This window comes from Canis lupus, chromosome 1 (assembly GCF_003254725.2).
Source record: "Canis lupus dingo isolate Sandy chromosome 1, ASM325472v2, whole genome shotgun sequence".
In the NCBI taxonomy this organism is placed as follows: Eukaryota; Metazoa; Chordata; class Mammalia; order Carnivora; family Canidae; genus Canis; species Canis lupus.
Window position 1 is genome coordinate 42,817,217 of NC_064243.1, and position 6,000 is coordinate 42,823,216.

Below are 6,000 nucleotides of genomic sequence, written 5' to 3' on the forward strand. Positions count from 1 at the left end.
CTGAAGGTGGCGCTAAACCGCTGAGCCACCCGGATTGCCCTCTAGATACAGTTCTTAAGGGTGTATTTAAAGGAGATAAGACTGAAAGATCCAGAAAGATCAGTTAGGAAAGTATCTCAGAAGTCAAGACAGGAGATGATAGACTGAAATAGGACAATGAGTAGAGGGTAGAAATCTGAAAAATCAGGGAGGGGAGACAGGAAGCAGTTGGTGGGGTTGTCAGAGTCTCTTGGATGACTCTCGTGATTCTGACTTGAGATGTTGTGGGCCATGTACCACCAATTGATCTTAGCAGCCAGAAGGGCTATGCAGGTTTTACTTCTAATACTTTTCGCCTCATACACTTATGTCCTTGCCGAACAACTTCACCCCTGTGTGGGGCACTGTCAACTGAGCAGATTCAAAGTGCCCTAAATACCTGGCTCAGGACTCACACTCTGCTTGAAGCCATCCCTAAACACTCCAGTAGAGACTCAGCACTAACAATCCATACTATTATAAATATGAGTTTTCTTACATTCATCATCATGGTTAACCTTACACTCTAAGTAGACTGTGAACATTCTGCGGGCATGGTCTGTAAGTCATTTTGTTTTGACATCCCACCCATCAATGCCAAGTACATCCCTGAGAACATCCTAGGCCCTCAATACATATATTTGTTTTAGCGTCAACTTCATAATACTTTCCCTTGATGAGAGAACCCCAGAAAACCCCTCCCACCTCACTGCAAAAGAAGTTAATGCAATATCCTTCCTTTTTCAGACATAAGATAAAATATTTTGCTTTCATCATCCATGTATACACACATTTCCTCCTTTGTGAAATTATGGTATTCTTGTTTTTTACTGATACTTTCACTTGATGGGACATAAGATCTGAAAATTTAATTTAAAAATATAAAAGAAGACTGGGGATTAGAAGGTAGGAGTTCTAGGCTTAGCTTTGTTCCAACTAGCTGGGTGAGTTTGAGCTGGTTCTGTGTATGGACCATTCCTCAATGGCCAATCACAGGGAGTGTGTACCGGGACATTCACACACTATGGACTAAGAAAGATCTAGAGCAGAGTCTTAGTTTTGTCCATATGACCTTAATAAAAAATTAACTTTTCTAAACACTTGTTTCTTAATCTGTAAAGTGAAGATATTTTATGCCAAATTAGGTTTAATTTTATCCTGCATAAGTTAAATTTAAAAAGATTATGATGTAATATGCTTAGCAGATTGTTTGGCATGTAGCAGAGTTCCAGCAAATAACTGGTTTCCACGTCCCTTCCCCCAGCCTTGGTTTCTCCACCTGCAATAGGAGAAATGGACCCAGAATGGAGAGGCACTCTCCAGCATCCTTCAGTTCCAAAACCAATGGCAGCATAGGTGACAGGTGAAATAATGACTGGTACAAGGTCACGAGAACTTGAAATTCTTTCCAAGAACTGACGGATTACCTAGTAGTGCTCTTGCTGTGGGCCTGACCTATAAAGCCAGAATGTCAGAGGAAGGCCCAGCACCATCAACGAGCTCACTACTCCCAGGGAAATTGAAAAAAAGTTTTAATAGGTGCAAGAGATTGTGGGCAGGGGTGGTGGTTGGGAGGGGTCCAGTACTGGGATGGAAAGGGAGAATCAGCTAGACACCGATAGATTGTGTACCAATGAGCAGTTCCAGAACAATCTCCAAATCCTTCCAGGAGAAGGAACGAAGATCGCACTGCAGCTAAGTACATCTACCACGCCTAGCAGAGAATCAAGAGCCCATGCTTACTTCATACATCAAAAATATATTGAGAAACTATTCATAAAGGACATTAGTACTGAGTAAATAGCTGTGAACAAGACAGATAAGCCCTTCTTAAAGCTTATGTATCCAGAGAGAGAGAGATGTTATCAATAATACCACAACAAAGTAGGGTGAGTTTTGTCACAGAGTAGTCCAGGGAACTGTGAGAGCAAACTGAATACCCAATCAATAACCATCTGCTGCATTTATTGCGCAGAATGCAGGGGGAATGTATACTGTCTGCTATGTAGGATGTTCCTATCTGAACAACATACTCTTCTTAGCAGCCCCTGTGAGAAGCACAGGAGTGAATCATCAAAACCCGACTTCTCCAGTCTCTAAGCAGAATGGACAACTGGCTGCTAAAGCAGTTTCTTGCTTGTGGTCCTAAAAAGAAATGCAGAAAACATTAGGAAGAGCACTGCTGGGCTCTAAGAACACATCATAAACCAGCACAACTACAATTGTAGGTATTGGGAAACTACAGCAGAAAATTGCAAACCCTGTGACCACTAGAGATGATGTGGTTCATTTCTAACTGAAAACGATGTACCGTAAAACACAAACAGATACACAGTAGAGTAGGAAGCATAAATGTTACTAAAATAGATGTCTAAATATGTAGAAGAATAGGACCCCTATTAAAATTCGCTACTAAACAAAAATAAAAAAGCTAATAACTACATCTCCACCCCGTTCTCTCTAAGTCCTTTGCGGGAGTGAGTCACATGAGTGTCTAATTTTAAATTTAATTATTGTTTTTCTGTATTCATCCTTTAGCAATGGTGTTAATTAATAATCATGAAGAAGGCTGAGCAGTAGAGAAGGAGAGGGACATCTGGAGTTAATATAAATACATAACTTATGTATGTATATGGGCTATCGGTGAATAGTACTGTGAATTATTCACAATTATGAACAGGGTAACAAATAGGAATCGGTCCTTTTTCTGGAAGAACAAAAATGTAAAGAAATAAGCAAACGACAAAGTACAGAGCTGACCAGCATGACAGATAGGAAGTGTCATTATTCAATTCTTTTTGGTTTAACTTGGAGTATAAATCAGGCCCAACGATATCTGTTACCTTCCTCCTCTTTTTGTTAGAGTATATATCATACCCCTTGCCAAATAACTAGATCTGGCTAGATCGGATCACAAGGAGGGACACATACAACACATATAAGAGGAGGAGAAATGTAGATTCCTTCACAGGGGAATCTTGGGCCCCATTGCCTATCATGGGGTGTGGCTGCAGTGTCTAGAGCTGAGAAAACACTACCAACCTCGCCCTGCCATGGGCTTCTTACATCCTGTTCAGTTATGCCTCCTTTCATTTCCAAGAAGCTGTGTGTGCGGCATACTTCTCAGAGAGTGGGTCCTAGTGTGGCATCCTGCGCATTTAATGCAAGGCATTCTTGCAAGATTCTGAATGGTAAACTACCTTTTCCCAACCCCTGCTCCCTTGCAGGAAGGAATCAAGTGACAAGAATTTTTGTATGGGGACAATGAGAAGAGAAACAAACCAGCTTGGGAAAAATCATTAGTTAAGAGAGATAAAGATGAGTCTATACTGTGATAGCTGAGCAAATAGTTTCAAAGGCCAGCGATATTACTATCTGAGTTTGTCTGAAGACGTGGTTTTATTTTCCGCATGAAACATATTAAGTTAGCATTGATCTGGTACATTTTGTTCTAAATTTGCCACAAGTAAGGAACAGACTCAAAAACACAGGAAAAAAATAGCCATGTGTTTTATTACACTGTTCTGGCAATAATAGGTACTTTTTATCCCTATGATTTATCTTTTTCATCATGGGAAACAGCAAGCCTCTGAGAGAACCACCTTCATGACTAATGATTCAATCAGCATTTTATACAGATGTGGGTCATATTAATAACTGTTGTTTAAGTGAAAATTACTACACAGTCTGTTGCACAAGTCTGGCTTTTGTATACAAATGTTTCCTCTAGGAAAGGGGCTCTCAGATGAAGACAAAAATACAGACACTGAAGGAGAGAACAATAGTTCACTTAGAACTTTCTTAACGTTCACAGAAGGTCAGATACATGCAGGTTCTCCACCTCCCACTGAAAAGCTCGGAAATGAGCATCCCAGGATGCTAACGCTGGTTTCACAGCTGATGCTTCCCCCTAGGCTGGGCCTGAACTTGCAGCCTCCACACTCTGTCATCCCCCGCAGCACACCCAACCCCGTTTCCCGGATGGACTTTCTTTGCCTTAGGCTGAGAGCTGCTTTATTCTGCACTATTTTCCTGCCCTGTGCCATGCACCTGCCGCCCTGTGAACCACCATTTCACAGAACTCCTCCAGTAGCAAGGTAATATCTCCGTCTGCAATGTGTCTTTCCAGAGAGGAGATGAAAGTTATCTTGCCCTCTAGCGTAGGCACCGCCTGGAAGCCACTGCACGGTGACAGCTCGAGCAGTCTGAAGCCCTGGCCTCCGCACGGTCTCCAAGCCCTGGGCCGTGCTACTCATTTCCCCTCCCCCGCATCCCCCCCCCCCCCGCCCCAAGCCCTTCCTAAAATAGTCGAGAGTGGAGGAAGGGAGGCTCCTAGATTTTGTCCAACGCCCCGCATCTCCCATCTGATAGTAGCAACAGTACCGACCATCACAACAAGAGGGTGGCTGCCTTTTGCTTCTGCATCTCTGGAGCCCAAGAGAAGTGCCACAAGCGGAAATGACAATCCGAGAGGGGGATATTAATAGGGATATCTACGTACGAGATGTAGGGAGGACGCTCCCCACCTCCTTATCTCCTCATCCCTGAGTATCATACACGTACACACACCACCACCACCATCACCGCCCTCTCCCTCCCATTAAGCACGCACAACCCCAGTATGTAAGTACAAACTTGCTTACAATTTGCTGCAATCTGCTCAGCTTGCACCCACATTCGTATTCTCTCTCTCCCCCCTCTCTCACTCCTTCCTTCCACCTGTCTCTCTCTCTCTCTCTCTTTTTACCTTCACTCTCCCGGGCTCGTCCAGGTTCCCGGCGGCTACGCGAGCTCACGGCCGGCCGCGGGCTCCGGGAGGGAGCGCGGGCGCCGTGCAGGGCTGCGGGAGCCGGGCCGCCCTGGTTACGGAGCGCAGCGCGCCGGCCGGCTCCCTGCCCGCGGCAGATCCGCAGCCGCGCTCCCCCGGGGCCGCTCGCACACCCGCTCTCTGCTGCGCCCAGCCGCTCGGCGACTCTGCCCTCCCTCTGCAATCGGGTCCTCCCCTCCGAGGCACCCTGGGGTTTTAGGCCTCCCCCCCCCACTCTCCCCCGCCCCCCCGCACTAAAGCTCCTTTCCGAGGGGAAGGTCGGCCCGCAGGGTTCAGCCCCCGGGCAGGATGCGGGCACTACCCCTGCCGCCACACCCCTCCCCGGCCCGGCGCCCCGCGCCCTGCGTCCGGAGCCCCGCGCCCCGTTCCAGGAGGAGCAGGTCCCTGGAAGAGCTGGGGGCGGGGGCCTGGAGGCTCCCTCGCAGGCTTCCCCTACCTCCTGCAGATGCACGGCCTATGGCTCTCTCCGCGGCTGCAAACCCGAGCCGTGACCCACCCTCCCGGCGAACCTTTCCACCGGGTCCACCTCCGGGGGAGAGACGAGGAGAAGGAACGGTCGAGAGCCCCGGGAAGGAGATGCGCTGCACTAGCCGCTAACTTTTGCTTGGGGTTCCCGCTGCCCGGTTGACCTTTCTAAGCAGAATGTGTCTTGAAAGGCTGGGGTGGTTCCCTGATGGTCCCAGGAAGGAAGTGATGCAGTTCAGGGAGGACATTTAGCAGACTCCTTTTAAATCAACTTTCAAAAAGATCCTAACAGCTGACCTTTTGGCTCTCAGATCCATATTGAACAATTTTAGAGAGATTGGTCAGATTATAGACTTTTGCTGTTGTTTATAAAGCTTAGATTTTCTGAGAAGGCGCTTGACATCTTAATTCTATTTATTCTTGGTTATTCATTAAAATGATTCAGAAGAACCACCAGTCACTTTCTTCAGACTCCCTATATGCATGCTGCACATTGCAGAGCCATTTGTCATTTATCACGACCATGGTGTTGAGTTCCTGGTGTTGCCTAGTAGCGTTCAGGAGAATCTATTTTGTTGTGGTTTTATAGTCTCTAAGCAAAGTCAAACACAGTCTCCCTTCACCAGCAATGAAGCCCAAGTCCAACAGGATTATGGCAACCAAAATAATGGGACTATGTTGCAAGAATC

The 6,000-nt window shown here is 46.4% G+C and overlaps 1 protein-coding gene across 15 annotated transcripts in view; it reads right to left on the reverse strand.

Annotated features, from left to right (window-relative positions):
• The window catches only part of SYNE1 (spectrin repeat containing nuclear envelope protein 1), a 449,297-nt gene extending 443,810 nt beyond the window's left edge, over window positions 1-5,487 (reverse strand). For 11 of the 15 annotated variants that reach the window (XM_049113752.1, XM_049113745.1, XM_035708411.2 and 8 more), the window contains exon 1: window positions 5,283-5,476. The gene's annotated coding sequence lies outside the window, so the exon portion shown is untranslated. Of the gene's footprint in view, window positions 1-4,765; window positions 4,903-5,282 lie in introns of those variants that run through there. The other 4 variants (XM_049113743.1, XM_035708408.2, XM_049113741.1 and 1 more) reach the window with 2 other exon arrangements.
• Between the last annotated feature and the right edge of the window lie 513 nt (window positions 5,488-6,000).